At 36.5% G+C, this 16382-nt stretch overlaps 1 protein-coding gene across 1 annotated transcript in view; it reads right to left on the reverse strand.

Annotated features, from left to right (window-relative positions):
• Positions 1–16382, reverse strand: part of KCNH1 (potassium voltage-gated channel subfamily H member 1) — a 491105-nt gene that overhangs the window by 136025 nt on the left and 338698 nt on the right. The gene's annotated exons all lie outside the window — the stretch shown is intronic.

The raw sequence follows: 16382 nt of genomic DNA on the forward strand, positions 1-16382 counted from the left end.
ATCAGAGCCACCATCAGTAGACACCTTTCTTGAGTAATTGGGATATACCCATAGTCTTCCCATGATTATAGCTAAATACTTGTGACAGCTGACCACAGTAAGAGGGCACCACTGGGATAGAGTAGTTCATGCTGGGATTAAAGCTATGATTTTTCACTGAATATTTTGGGGTGTCTCAATATATTAAAGCAAAGGGAATTCTAGTCAGAAAATAAATTCCCCACATTTCCCCTTTTGTGCCACAGGAAACTGCACCATAGTTTCCAGGCAGTTTCGGAGGTAAAAGCTGTTAAGAAATGACAGAAATGAGGATTACTAAATCTTTCCACCACCTGGGCAAAGTGGTTGCCAAGCCAATTGTTGCTAAGTGCCACAATCCAGTGAAGGATAATAGGAAATATTTTGTGTCGGGGGGCATATGATGATGAAAAGTTTGGTCCCAGTCCCACCTGCTTCCCTCTCCTTCCAAATGCCTCTTGCCCTTGGTTAAAGCCAGTACTCAGTTCATAAGTTCATTCAAAAAGGGATTCTCAAAACAAAATGAGTTGACACCATGAAGAATAGTGGTTAGAGATAATGTCCTATATTTACCTGTTGGGGAGCCTTTAACTGTCACTTTATTTGTCATGCTGCTTGATTAAATGTTTTTTGAACAAATATGTCTGCTTGATAGTATAAATAAATGCATCAGTGGAGGCTCATATGCTATGGTTTTGGCGGGTGTACTTATTCTAGAGATTTACTTGGATGACTTTACTCCAAATACTATATCCTCTGTGTGTGTGTGTGTGTGTGTGTGTGTGTGTGTATCAAGTTTCTTAAAGACAAAGACTATATCTTTTTATAGCTGATTTAGAATTCAAATCTTGACTCTAATATTCCTTCACTATGTGACTGTGGATAAGCCATTTAACTTTAGTTTCATCAACAGTGAAATGCAAATGATAATCCTGGCCCTAAGAAACTCATCAAGGCATTATGATCAGGAAAACAAGAGTATAGCCAGTTAGGAGTGATGGCCTGGGAAAGAACCTCAAAAAGTCATTGTGAGGAAAGTGTTATGTAAATATTAAAGTTTTATATAAATTTTAGCTATTATTATTATGAAGTAAATGATTGAATTATTCCAATCCCTTCCTCTAACTCCCCTGCAGGCCTCATTTAAACCCTCTAAACCAGTCTACATGTAGATTGTATTCCATTTACAAAGCACTTTGCTCAGAAATATCCTAAGAGGCAAGTAGATTATAAGCATTATGATCATCATTATAACAAGGAGGGGAAGGGAGGGGAGGGGAGGGGAGGGGAAAGGAGGAGTAGAGAGGGGAAGGGGAAGGGGAGGGGAAGGGAGAGAAGGGAGAAGGAAGGGGGAAGGGAAGGGGAGGAAAGGGAAAGAGGAAGGGGGAAGGGGAAGGGGGAGGGGAAAGGGGGAAGGGAGAAGGGGGAAGGGGAAGAGAAAGCCTTGGTCTTTCTTTGGTCGTTGATTACATTAAAATAAATGCAAATAGCAAGTGTTTCTGTTTTGGCCAGAAACCCTGAGGATCTTCTCCTCCCAGACTGATTTTTTTAAACTAAATTTAAAAAGCCATTTTTGCCTCATTTCATACCTAGCCTTAATCACTGAATGGACAGTTAACTCAAACTGAAACCTGGAAAAAACCTTAACTTAAAAAGGCCAACTTCCCCACTGCATCCAAAAACTTCAATTGTTTTTATCTATATCTTGTCACTGAACTCGGATAACACCAGAGAAAAAAGTGAGACTGGTGACTTTATACAACCTACTCTCACTTAAATCCAATTTATTTGCATGTCATGGCATCAATTCTCTGATGTCATGGTCATCTTCCAGAATGAAGGACAAACAACAATCAAATAAAACTCATGTGGTGAAAAACATTGCTAGCAAGAGAGCCCCGGGAAGGCAATAGATAGAACATGATAAAGGAAGCTTCTTGAGGAGAGAGACTTTGATCTGTTTCACAAATAGAAAGATGAGTATGGCTTGACAGGAAGGAAGAACAGATCCTTCTTTCCCCTCTTTTAAGAGGACTAGGATTTGTTGATGAAAGAGAGTAGGTTGTTTTTGAAGTCCAGCAAGAAGATCAGTGTGGTTGGGGTTAAGGACTGCCAGCTAGAATACTGAAAGGGGAAAAGAAACAGTCAGGAAGATACAATGATAGAAATTCCTGAAGTTTGTACCTAACGGAACTGACTCACCAAAGGATTATGATCAGGAAAGGAAGAGAATATAGCCAGTTTAGGGGTGATGTCCTGGGAAAGAACTGAGGACTGAAGGGATTAGAGGTTACTATTTCATCCTCGTGGTGTTTATTTATATGACAGCAATGATCATTATGAGAGTCATCATAGGACTTCACATTTTTATAGTACATGAAGGTTTATAAAGTATATCTCTAACAAGGAGATCCCTTTAATGTTGGTAATAAAAGTATGATTAATTCCTAATTTACAGATAAGTAACAACATAAACGCAGAGAAGAAAATAAAAAGAATGACAGAGCCTGAAGAGATCATAGAACTCATCTATTTTACCCTATGTAGTACAGGGGAAGAACTCTGGATTTGGAATCAGAAGCCCTGGACTTCAATTCTGACTCTGCTATTTACTGTATTTAGCCTTATCATTCCATTCCATTTTACTCTTTTTCATTCTTTTCCTCATCTAAGAAATGAGGGCGTTTGATTCGATGGATTCTAAAGTATTTCCAGTTCTAAAGTTATGATCCCAGAACGGCCTGAATTTTACAGATAAAGAAACTGTGGATTAGAGAGTTGCTTATCTAAGGTTATATAACTAGAACCTGAATGCAAATCTGACTCCCAGGCAATACTTTTTCTCTAATCTTTCTCCAAGAAGCCTTCTTAGATTCTCCTAGATGAAAGTTATCTTTATCCTCAAGTGTTTCATATACTTTAATGCAATCTTTAATATTTCTCAAACCCTGCCCAGTTATTTGTTGCACAATGGATAGAATGTTGGGACTAGAATCAGGAAAACTGAGTGTAAATCTAGACTCAGACACTGTGGGACTCTGGGCAAGTTACTTAATCTCTATTTGTCTTAGTTCCTTCAAACTGCAAAATTAGGATACCTCACAGGATTGCTATGAAAATCAGATGAGATACTTGTAAAAAAGCACTTAACACAGCGCCTGGCACATAGTAGGTGCTATTTAAATTCTTATTCCCTTCCCTTCTCTCTTCTCCCCCTAATTTAGGTACTTGCCTTAGTCTTCCTCTTTGCAGAGAAAAACATTCTTGTCTGACTTTCTCTGACCCATTTGGGGTTTTCTTGGCAAATATACTAGAATGGTTTGCCATTTCCTTTTCCAGATCATTTACAGATGATAAACTATGACAAACAGGGTTAAGATCTTGTCCAGGGTCACACATTATAAATATGTGAGGCCAGATTTAAACTCATGAAGCTGACTGTTCCTGATTTTAAGTCTAGTCCACCATGATGAAGAACTGTGGAACTTCAAACATTCTGGTCCTGGTCCTGGTCCTGGTCGCTCATTCTTTTTTTAAATTTTATTTTAATAATATATTAATTTTCAAATATCATATAAAGATGGTTTTCAACTTTCATTTTGGTAAAATTTTAAGTTCCAAACTTTTTTGGAAGCAAGCAATCTAATATAGGTTATATGTGTACATTCATTTATGACATCTTTCCACATGAGTCATATTGGGAAAGAAAAATCAGAACAAAAAGGAAAAACCACAAGAAAGAAAAAAAGAAAAGAAGTCTCCATAGTTCTCTCTCTGAATGCAGGCAACATTTTCCATCCCCAAAATTTATTGGAATTGCCTTAGATCATTGAATTTCTGAGAAGAGCAAAGTTTATCATAATTGATCATCATACACTCTTGCTATTAATGTGTTCTTTGTTTTCTTGGTTCTGCTTGCTTCACTCAGCATCAGTTTAAATAAATATTTCTAGGCTTTTCTAAAATAAGCCTGTTCATCATTTCTCATAGAACAATAATATTCCATTACAGTCATATACCAAATGCTATAACTTATTCAGTCATTTCCCATTTTATGGGCATCTACTCATTTTCCAGTTTTTTTACTAGCACAAAAAGATCTACTATAAACATTTTTGTACATGTGGGTCCTTTTCCCACATGTACATATATGATCTCTTTGGGATACAGCTAGTCACTCATTCTTTGATGTATCTACCTGGTGCTTCTTGACCCAGTCGTTCCTATTGCTCCATAACAGCAAATGATACTAGAATTAAGAGAGATCTCAGCAGCTTAGTTTAACTGATACTTGAATAAGAATCCCCTCTACAATCTATATGCCCAAAATTTCTTTCCTCAAAGAAATACAGTAAGGGGAATATTATTCCCTTATTTATATAATATATATATATATATATATAAATATTTAGGGAATATGCTCCCTAAAACTGGAGCAGTTAGGAAGAAGAAAAGATAAAATAATAAAATCTTATGATCAAATAAAAGAATTTTGAAGTTCACAAAAATGGAACTGGAACACTTGTGGGTGATGGGAAGAGTACGAGTACATCCATGTGTGGTTGAGAGGGAATGGAGTTGTTGTAGAGAGAAAGGCTAAGATGTAAACACCGAATTCATTGTAGGAGAATGGAAAATGTCCTGAGGGTTTGTAGATAACAGTCATCAGAATACAGATTAGGTGGTAAATTTTTATTGAGTGATCCTCAAAGGAAAGGATGATGGTGAGGTGGTAGAGAGAGGACATAGAAGCAGCAACCAAGGAGCAAGAATTATTATGACTTTTCCATGACCAGTTAATCAAGGGATACATGAATGTGATACTTCTACTGAAGAGTATGATCAAGGATGAAAAATTATAGGAGGAAATCAGGTCTTAATGAGAGAGGGAAGGAGTTTGATGAGGGCAATTTTTAAAATTATGGAGCAGGTTTCCTAGAGAGTATAATAGCCTCTTCTATAGATTGGAGAGAAGCATAGTAGGGATGTCATTAAGGGGATATAAGAATGGAAATGAGCATAGACAGCCAGGCGTTTAGAATCCCTGGGATAGAAAGAGGAGAAAATATGAGGGAGTGGAAATTTGCTAATACACTGAAGAATGAATAGTGTAAGCAGAGTATTAGTAGTTATTCTTTGAGAACTTTTGAAGCAGGTGACTAAACCATTCAAAATCTTTCTTTGAAGCCTATCCTCATGGCAGTTGTAGTTTATGTCTTGGAAGACTCAGAAAGCTCACCTCAAAGCAGGAAGGAGAAAAATGAAAAAGATGTAAAAACAAAACATATCAATAATTTATTCTTATTTCTTATTCATCCTCAAAAATCTCCAGGGTATTACAAAATGCAGGATGCTATTTACACCAAATTTCTTGCTCTAAAATGAAACCTGATTTCCTGTTCTCTTCAGGACCCTTAAGACTCCTCTTTTCAGCAAGAAGCTTTTCCTGCTTGAGCAGTTCATAAAGTGAGGTTTAGGGACCCATGTAGATCTTTGAGAACCTTTTATTGGATCTGCAAAATCAAAACTATCATCATAAAAATAGTAAGATACTATTTTATTATTAAAATGTACTTCCTGTTTTACAACTACTTTCTATGTCATCTATATTTGCTTCATAAACTTTAACCAAAATAATATATGACAATTAACTAAATGCAGATGCATATAAGAGAATTTAGCTTTCTCCTCTTTAACTAGACAAAAAAAGCTTTGCAAAAAAAAACAATGCTACTCTTCCACTAGTTTTTTTTGCTTTTAAATATATGTTTCATAAAATGGATTTATTATTGATATTTTACAATAAATTAATTAATATCTTAAATTTATTTTTTATTTCTAATATTATAAATATCAAAAGATATGTTCTCCATAAACAAAACGTCTTTGGGGTCTTTAACAACAATGAAGAGTATAAAGTAATCCTAAGACCACAAAATCTGAGAATTGCTGATCTAGGTGATAAGGAGACTGCAGCAGAAAAGTAAATTAAGCAACTTTTTAAACGCTGCCAGGAATTAACAAGGGGAAAAATCAAAGGGAAGTCAATCAATATCTTGTACTAAATGTCTGTTACTATAGCTCAATGATGAGCATTGAGGGGTTCTTAACCATTTGGGTATCATGGACCTTCTTGGCAACTTGGGAAAACCAATGGACCCCTTTTCAGAAGTATGTTTTTATTTTTTTTTCAATTCACACATTATTTATTTATCTTTGTAACCACAGCATTTACATACACACACACATATTGGTATCAACATATGGACTAGATACAGTCTAAGGTGCCATGAAATTTCAGTGGATTATGAGATTGACAGAATCTCAAATCTAGGGTATAGAAGGGACTTCAGAATCATATAGTTGATCATACAGATCAACTTGTAAATAAGTAAGCTTTCCTTGTATACACATCAAATACTTACTGATAATAAATCATAATTTTGTGAACCTCACATTCAGTTACATAACTCTATATAAGGTCACAAACCATAGGCTAAGACTCTGGAAATTTTGGTCCAACCTGTATCACATCAAGAATGATCCCTGTGTATATGGGAGAAATGGTTCCATACAACCTCTAATTGGAAAAGAAATATGTTTTTAAATGAATAAAACAAAACACATAGGATCACAAAGGGAATCAGTTATATCAAAATATAGTTATTAAAATAGACCTTTAAAAAATAAAGCAAGTTCACAGACCACAGGGTAAGAAGCCTTCAAAAAGGAAAAAAAAATAACTGGGCTACTGTCTTGAGGAGATCTCCCAGTCTAATAAGGGAAGGAGACAGATGCAGTTCCTATTCCTTAGGGAAATCTCATGCTAATAAAGACAGGAAAGAACAAATAAAAATGCACTGATTTATACTTATTTGGCAAAAAAGAAACACATGTACAGAAAGGGAATGCTGTGGGAGCTAAATACCTTTGTGCTAAAGAGACAGAATGCAGGAATAATCAGTATTCAATGGAGGGGAGGGAATCAAAGAAATTAAAATGGGTTTTTGCCCTGAAGTTCATTTTCTTGGTTAATTCCTCCATTTCTTTCTTTCCTTCTTTTTTAGTTTATAGTGTTTACTTTTCCAAATACTTGCTAAGATAGTTTTCAGCATTCACCTTTACAAAACCTCGTGTTCCTCTCCCTCTCTCACCCTCTCCCCCTCCCCAAGACAGCAAACAATCTGATATAGGTTAAACATGTGCAGTTCTTCTAAATATATTTCCATATTCATCATGTTGCACAAGAAAAATCAGATCAAAAGCGAAAAAAAAACACATGAGAAAAAAAAGCAAGCAAACTACAACAGCAAAAGGTGAAAATAATATGCTTTGATCTTCTTTCAGTCTCCATAGTTCTATCTCTGGATGCAAATGACACTTTCCTTCACAAGTCTAATAGAATAATTAATTGCCTTGAATCATCTCATTGTTGAGAAGAGCCATATCCATCACATAATCTTAATGCCATACAATGTTCTCTTGGTTCAGCTCATTTCACTTAGTATCAGTTCATGTAAGAATTTCCAGGCTTTTCTGAAATCAGTCTGCTCCTCATTTCTTGTAGAACAATAATGTTCGCATTAATAATATTGAATATGAATAATAATTCATATAACATAATTTATTCAGCCATTCTCCAACTGAGGAACATCCACTCAATTTCAAGTTCTTTGCTATTACAAAAATGACTGCCACAAATATTTTTGCATGTAGAACCTTTTTCTTCTTTCATGATCTCTGCAATCCCTCCATTTCTTGGGACATTTTTTTTTTTTTACAAACAAGGAAAAGACCCTAACAAATGTGGAAACCAGTGCTATAGGTGGATTGTAAAAGGACAAAGATCCAAAAGTCTTCACTGCCCCTCTCTTAGCAATGGAAGGAAGGGGAGAAGCAAAAAAAAATAAGCATTTATTAAACACCTATTATATATCAGGCACTATCTTAAATGCTTTATAAATACTATTTCATTTGATCCTCACTAGGAGGTAGCCCTTTTATAGCTGAAGAAGCTGAGGCAGACAAACTTGTCTAGGATTACATAAGTCATTATCTGAGATTGGCTCTGACCTCAGCCCTCTCTGACTCCAGGATCAGCACTCTGTCCACAGTACCACATAGCTGTCAGGAAACTAGGCTCTAGTTAGCAGAGGGCAAAAAACAGAAAGGGAGAATGGAAAAATCACTGGATTTGGAGTCTGAAAACTTGAATTTGAAATCCACCTCTGACTTATTGCCTGGGTGACCTTGGGTGAATAATTGCTCTGAAAACCAGTCTGTTTTATTATACAATAGGGAAAATACTATTAGCACTACTATCTCGTGGGAGCAGTTATAATGTAAACACTTTTTTTAAAGCTGAAACACTATGGGAATGTGAATTATTGTTACTAGGTGGGAATCAAGAATGAATGAATGTTTGCCCTGAACATTCATTCTATTGCTCAGCAGGCCCTGGTGCCTTTGGATAAGCCCGGCTTCCAGGGTTTTAAGAAGGAGAATATTAGTTGACTCCTCAGGGCAGTGAACTAGGATCATAAATAATCCTGGACAACCTCGCTGGGGTGTTGTCGGCATTAATTATTTGTAAAGAGCATTAAAGGACCCTGGCCTGAAAGGCACTAAACACAGAGTGCATTAAGGATATAATTTATGATCTCCCCAGGGGCCCTTCCCCCACACTCTTGGCCAGCCTACCAATTGAAGTTTAGGGGTTAAAGTCAGGGGCATAAAAGATGACATTTTGTCCTTTACATTTATACATCCACAATAGGATTTTTGGAGATTGCCAGCCCATAGATCTCGGCTCATTTTTTGCCTATAGAAATACTGTAATGGAGAAGAATTGGTTCAGGGGATAGAAGGACTCACTCAATTAGCCAAATGCTGGGTCTCATCAGAACAGCATGGAACAAATTGGACAGCCCACTTGGAATGTGCTCAGGCCCAGAATCTACTTCATGTATTATCTGACTTTCTTGCTTCTACCATCCCCATCCCCTCCCCAACCCTGGTTCCTTTGTTCTAGGATTTGTCACTATTTGGGAAAAGTGCTGCCAATTTGGGTTTCATGACCCAGCATAAAAAAGCATCAGTTGAACAGGAGATGATTGGCTGACAGGTCAGACTGGAAGGAATAATTCAGGAGAAAAGGGCTCTGATAAGTGCTGGGAGGGGAAAGAGAAAAAAGAACAAATGACAGGATTCATAACAGTGGTGTTGGCAGCAAACCTACATCTATTCTTGCCACATGCTATATGGTATGGGAGGGGAGCTGTGGAACAGTCAGGGGAATCCTTCTGGTTTCATCTCAGGCCACATCTTGTCCCCCACAAAACTGTCATCAGCAGCAGTAGACTATGCAGGACAGTAAGACATAAAAGATACATAGATTTAGAGATGGAAGAGATGAGATAGGAAGCTGAATCTGACTCAGCTCATTAGTAAATAAGCAGGCTTGCTAATGGTTTTGGTCAAAGTGACTAAAGTTGTAGATCTAAGACAATGACTGGGGCTGACTTTTAGAGTTCACAGAATTAAAGATATGTACTTAGAACTCATCTAGTTTTTATAGATGAAGAAATTGATGTCCAAAGGATGAATTAACGAAAAGTATTTATTAAGTATATTTATTAACTCAATAATTAAGTACTACACATTTAAGTTCCAGGCAATGTCCTTAACATTGAGGGTGCAAGTATAAGCTAGTAAGACGGTCTCTGCCTTCAAATAACTTATATTTTAATAGGGAAAAACAACACATACAGAGAAGCAGTGGCTAGGGAGAGGTGTTTTGGACTTCAAAACCAGGAAAAACTTGAGTAGTTAAGATATTTGCTTAAGATCCACCTCATCACACGGTTGGTAAAGATGAGATTTGAACTTGGGTTTTCTGACTTCCAGATATAGTTTTTTTCACTATCCCAATAAGTCTCTCAGTTGACTAGTGATATATTATGACTTTTATATTATCTCCATTGATGCCCACATTAATTTTCATTTATAGGAGGCAGTATAGCTTAGGAAAGAGAAAAAGGACCTCAAAACCAAGAAGACTTGGTTTTAAGTCCCTCTTGTTATACAGTACTGGTTCTGTGATGCTAGGCAGCCACTTAACTTCTCAGGTCATATTGTCAAGTCTCTAAGGCTAAATAAGATGTAGAGAAGGTATGGACCTGCATTGATAAATGGAAGTTCCTCATCTGGGAGATCCCTATATCAAAGGATTTATTAACCCTATCTTCACCCTTCAGATGAGTAATGTCCCTCTAGAAGAGGTAGGAAGGACACTGCTAAAATCCCAGAGTCAGTAAGTGGCCAAGCTGATACTAAAACCCAGATCTTGGGGCTCTAAGTATAGTGACCTTCTCACTTGCCCACTTGCACCATCCTCTGGGTATCACCTGTGAATTTCAATGATGCATTCCCCCGCTGCCTATGACTGTGGGTGAGAGGTAGCCAGAGGACAAGTCAACATGTACAGAATCGAAAATGCCCATATTCAGGTTTCAACCCAAGAGAAATGCCAGGCTGAGATTAAGAAGTACTTAAACACAAAGGCCATAATGAAAATGCTGGCAGGTCCAAAGCAACACTAAAGTATAGTTGAAAACTTCCCAAAACCACTTGGGAGGGGAAATTTTCTTGGTCTTGAATAGGACAAACTGGAAAGACTTGATCAGGTAAATTAGCCCTCAACTCTTCAGTCTTTCTCCTCCAGATTATAGTTTTAGGAGGCCAATAAAAGGAAGGAAAAAAAAAACACCAGAGGGGGAAAAAAATCTGCTTTCATTTTTAAATAGTTAAAGTAGTACTGATAGTCACCCAGGTGTTCCTTTTGCTTAATATTCTCCCTTTGATTATTTTCTTCCCATCCTCCCCAACCCCAACTTTGACATTGATTATATTTATATAACACTTCATAAAAAGAGGTAGTATTTATATGATGCTTTAAGGTTTGTAAAATATTTTACATGTGTTAGATTATTTGATCCTCACAACATTTCTAGGAGGTAGATGCTACTATTATTTCCATTTTACAGATGAGGAAACTGAGGCTAAAGTTAAATAACCAACTCAAAGTCACATTTCATAGTCATGCACAACTAAATTGAACTAAGATCTTCTTAGACTCTAAATACAGTCCTTTATCCACTGTGTCATATGAGTTATATGATATTTTCTTCCTGTTATACATTTGATCTTGATCACATCCGTATGATATAGGTAGAACTAGTGCTGTTATGACCATTTTGCAAAATGAAATACTGAGGATCAAAGAAATTATATGACTCTTTCAATGTTATCGCTAGTATGTAACAGAACCAGAATTGAAACCTAGAATATGACCCCAAATCCAGGAGGAGACTTTTCTTTGTAAGATATTGCCTTTCTTTCCCAGAATCACTCCTAATTTCTTTCTTTCTTTCTTTCTTTCTTTCTTTCTTTCTTTCTTTCTTTCTTTCTTTCTTTCTTTCTTTCTTTCTTTCTTTCTTTCTCTCTTTTTCTTTTTTTCTTTCTCTCTTTTTCTTTCTTTCTCTCTCTTTTTCTTTCTTTCTTCCTTCCTTCCTTCCTTTCTTTCCTTCTCTCTCTCTCTCTCTCATTAGCTCAAGGTGTATATATTCTGCTGATAGAAAATATTCTTTAATTTTCTCAGAAAATCAGATATTGACACAGACACACACAAACACACACACGCCCTCCAAAGTAGTGAAAAGAGATGGAATACATGTAGCACATTCTGTTGGTTACATAACAGATATAAATGTTCTGGCAAAGAACAATATGTATTGTGAAATAACAGATTTTTTTCCATAGTAATAGTCCCCCATTGAAAAATGTAAGCTCTGCTATCTCCCTCCTTTTCCCTCTTCCTTTTCCTTCATATCCAATCAGTTACCAAGAATCTCTGAGGTAGCCCTGGCATTGATGCCCCCTTTTTTTTACTCACACACCCTCCATCCCAATTCAGGTTCTTCTCATCTGTCGCTGGGATTATTAGAACAATCTTCTAATTTGTGTCCCTGTTTCCAGACTATTTCCTTTCAAATTCAAGTTCCATTCAACTTCTCAAAAAACTTCCAAAACACAGTTCTAATCATGCCTGGACACATAGAGATAGGGATTGGACTTGCAATTTTATTTACATAAGGAGCTCCCAAAAGAAAAAAAAATTCCTTCTATCAATGCAGATCAGCTCCTTCTATGTCTGGGTGCAGAACTAAGGGTCAGTAAATATTAACTGAATTGAAAGACATGTATATTTCCTAGGAGTGTAGTTGATTTTTCCTTCTTTCTGCTTTCTGTACTCTGTAGCAGTTTACTGAACTGATTTCTCTTCCCCATCATATCATACTTCTTGGCTTCCACAGTACTTGAACTTCTCTATCTTAATATTTATTTCCTTCTTTTTGCATCCAGATAATCACACTGCTAATACAGTTGGGCTGCAATATCATCTACCAGAAGGTTTTGCCCTTTAATATGTTGGTTATGCTCTACATCCTGAAAATCCCTTACATTTAAGACATTTCCATAGGATGCACCTACGTCCCACCACTGTGATTTTGGTCATTCACATTTCTATATATTAATTTGGGGTAAGGAACACCTGCATAATTAACATTATAGCATTCTCAGTCCCGTACCAAGCTTATTTTCAAGTTCAATTTAAAGGTTTTGCAAAAAGTGATTTAGGGATCATACTAGATAGAAGCTATCTTCAGAAAGGTCCCCGAGGAGTGATATAATCATCTACATTCTGACTATAGTGAGGGACACTTTAAAAATTAAACCTGTCACTGGAAATAAACTCAAACCCATTCCTGAAAGCTGCTAACTTTAACACAGATGCCTGAGGGGCACCTAGAGAGCTGAATGCTAAGGGATTGAGAAGTGGCAGGTCTGAAGAAGGCCTAAGCTCCTATGGGAGAGTGGAGGAGCAAGCCCTCAGTCTGGCCCCAGGGGAACGTCCTAGCCCCAACCTCCTTTTACTTTTCCCTGAGGCTTCCTGTTTCATCCAGAAGAAGCAAACTGCTGAAGGCTGCAATGTATGGAGAAGCTGGGACAGCTTCTACCCTGAAGCCTTCTTAGTTGTTATCTGAAAGTAAAACCCACAAAGAATAAACCAGGCAAATGCCCAAGAAATGAGAGAATTGATCTGTGTTTTCCCAGCAACACCTCTGTTTTCAGGTTTCTGTTGGTCAGAAATCAGCCACATAGAGCTCAATGGCCTCCTTATTGGTTAATCAGACCAACTCCAAGGGCCATTGTGAAGGCAGAGTACCTGATTGAAGTGACTAGAAATTAAGAGTTCTTGTTCTCTGTTGAACATCCCCTCATCCCTTCACTTCTCAGGGCTACCTCATGATAATTTTCCTTGTACTATATTTAATTCTATCCATATTTATGTTCATCCAGTAGAATGTAAATTCTTTGAGGGCAGGGATCATTTTATTTTTATCTCTATATCTACAGGACCTGCACAATATATTGGACAGAGAAGGCATTTAAAAACATTTGCTGAATTGAATTGTTGCAGCAATTGAATGGTTATTCTGGGAGGAGAGAAGTAAACTTTTCCATTTACCCTAACCTGTGTGCCCTTAGAGGGCTCTTCTATCAACCTCCACATAGTAACTGAGAAAGATATATGATTTGCCCAAAATCACTTCTCAGGAAGACTCCTTATCAACCTCACCTTTCTCTGCTCTGGACTTCTAATCCTAGTCATGCAGTGAAGAGAATCCTAGTTAATGCTAACTAGCATCAACACACCCTAAGGACAAACCCTACTTTATTAGCCATGTGACCCTAAGCTTACTTCAGTTTGCTCAAGTATGAAAATGAGTTTATAATAGCATCTGCCTCCAAGGATGTTGTGAAGATCTAATAAGATAATTTTTAAAAGTACTAAGCACAGTGTGTGGCACATAGAAGATATTTGATGAATGCTTATTCCTTTTGCTTTCCATCCCTCATTCTTCATTTGCACATTTAATTTGTACAATATTTGTCCAGCCATTTCTTTGTGAACATCATCATTTCATATGACAGAAATAATATCATCTTGCACTTATATAGCATTTTATTCTATGCTTATATATTAAATACCTACTATATGCCAGGCACTATGTTAAGGACTTAACAAATATCATCTCATAGCAATTATTTTTGCTATCATTTTTCCCTATTTTACAATTGAGGAAACTGAGGCAGACACATTGAGTTGTTGAGGGTCACACAACTAGTAAGTTCAGAGCCAGATTTGAACTCAGTCTTTCTGATTATAGGTCCAATGATCTACCCATTAGGTTACCTAGCTGCCCCCAAATGAAAGATAATCTGTATAATAAAATATAGAATATATAGCATATAATAACAGAATAATATAATAAATAAATATATAATATAATATAATAAATATATATAATATAAATATAAATATAAAATAAATATAAATAATAAATAAAAATATAATAAAAATTATAATGTGATAAAATATACAATGATATAATCTACATAATAATATAATGAATAACAATAATATGTAATACAGTACATAATAATGTAATAGACAGTAATGTTATATAATATATATTTTATGTAATACAATAGTATAAACTAAAACAAAACAAGTAAGCAGCAAGACAAATTTTCATGTTTCATAGAAATTAAATGACTTGCTCACACAGCCAAAAGGTAGAATTGGGACTAGATCCTCCTAACTCTTAGGATCATTTTACTCTGCATCCAGGTACATTGAAAGCTGGTAAGGGCAAGGAACATGAAGCCCATTTCCTCACACCAGTGGGTATTCAAGAAATGCTATCGATTATCCAAGGCAGCTAAACACACAAACATCCAAAAGCTTGAAATGTTTCTTTCTGGGTATTAGTTTCAAGCATTTTGCAGATGCTCAGACAAAGTAGTCTCTGCTTACAAAGGACTTAAGAGTTTGTGGCAGATGCACTGACACAGATGGACAAAGAGAAAAAAGAGAGTAAAGAAATCTTCAACGAAGAAACAAATAGACAAGAGGAAGCATTTATAGGACATGGGACAAAAAACCAAGAACAATGAAGGATTGACATGAATATGTTTTTTTAAATTGCCTAGGATTTTAAAATTCCTTTACTAACCGAGGCCCAAGGGAGGTCACTGAGAATCAGCAAAGAGGCAACTCAGCATTTCTCTCACATTTAGGGGCCCAAAATAGAATGACAGAAGATGACGGGAGGCAAAAGTGTCCCCTGCCTAAAACAAGGAAAGCCAGAAGACTAAATTCAATTACTGACTGGATAAACTGGGCTAAGGTCCTTATCATCTCTAGGTCTCATTTTCTTCAGCTGCAAGTAAGGATGATAGTCAATTATGGGCCATCAACCTTAATAAAATGTTGAGAAAGGTTGGGGAAGGAGATCCCATCCTTCTCATTCAGATGCTGGGTATTGTCTCCCAGAAAATTTAAAGTATATAAAGGAGAACAGGCTTTAGAGAGTATTGTCTCCCAGGTGATTTAAGGTATAGATAGGAGAACATGCTTTAAAACTAGGAGAGTCTGAGGATCACCATTGAATCCAATCCTTATATTTTTCAGACAAAGAAACTGAGATGTAATTTTTGGTCCAGAAGTTGAACTCAGGTCTTCTTATTCCAAGTCACAGTGCTTTTCTCACTGTGTTGCATTACTTTTAATTTTCAATTTAACTGAAAGGCCTCCATTGTGTTCTGACTATGGCTGTGTACATGGCCATTTGCTAAATGCCTGCCTGGCTCTTGCTTGTTGCAAATCAACAGTCGACCCAGGTCTCCTGATGAAAACTGAAGGTCATATGTCTTTCTTGCTGTGACAGACAGAAAGAAATTGCATTTCTGAATATTCCCAACAAAAGCCATTACAAAGCTTGTATACTAATGCCACAGTACTATACCTAAGCAACAAGTCAAATAGAGGCTCCCCATCAGACTCAATTTTCCTCAGACTGATCTATCACTGGACTATGTGCCCCATTCCTCTCTCTCATTTGAAAATTCATAGATAATAACAATACCTGATATATATACTAATTCTCAGTTTATAAGATTGAATGTCAAGTGCTTTGTAAAACTTAAAGTAATATATAAATGCACTATTTGCTGTTCAGTCATGTCCAACTCTTCATGCCTTCATTTGGGCTTTAATTTTGTCGAAAATATTGGAGTGGTTTGCATTTCTTCTTCTAGCAAATTGAGATAAACAAGGTTAAATGATTTGACCAAGGTCACATAGCTAGTATCTGAAGTTAGATTTGAACTCATATCTTCCTACCTCCAAACTCAGTACCTAGTTGCCCTATAAATGCACCAAGTTAAGTGCATTG

This window comes from Sarcophilus harrisii, chromosome 4 (assembly GCF_902635505.1).
Source record: "Sarcophilus harrisii chromosome 4, mSarHar1.11, whole genome shotgun sequence".
NCBI classification, from domain to species: Eukaryota; Metazoa; Chordata; class Mammalia; order Dasyuromorphia; family Dasyuridae; genus Sarcophilus; species Sarcophilus harrisii.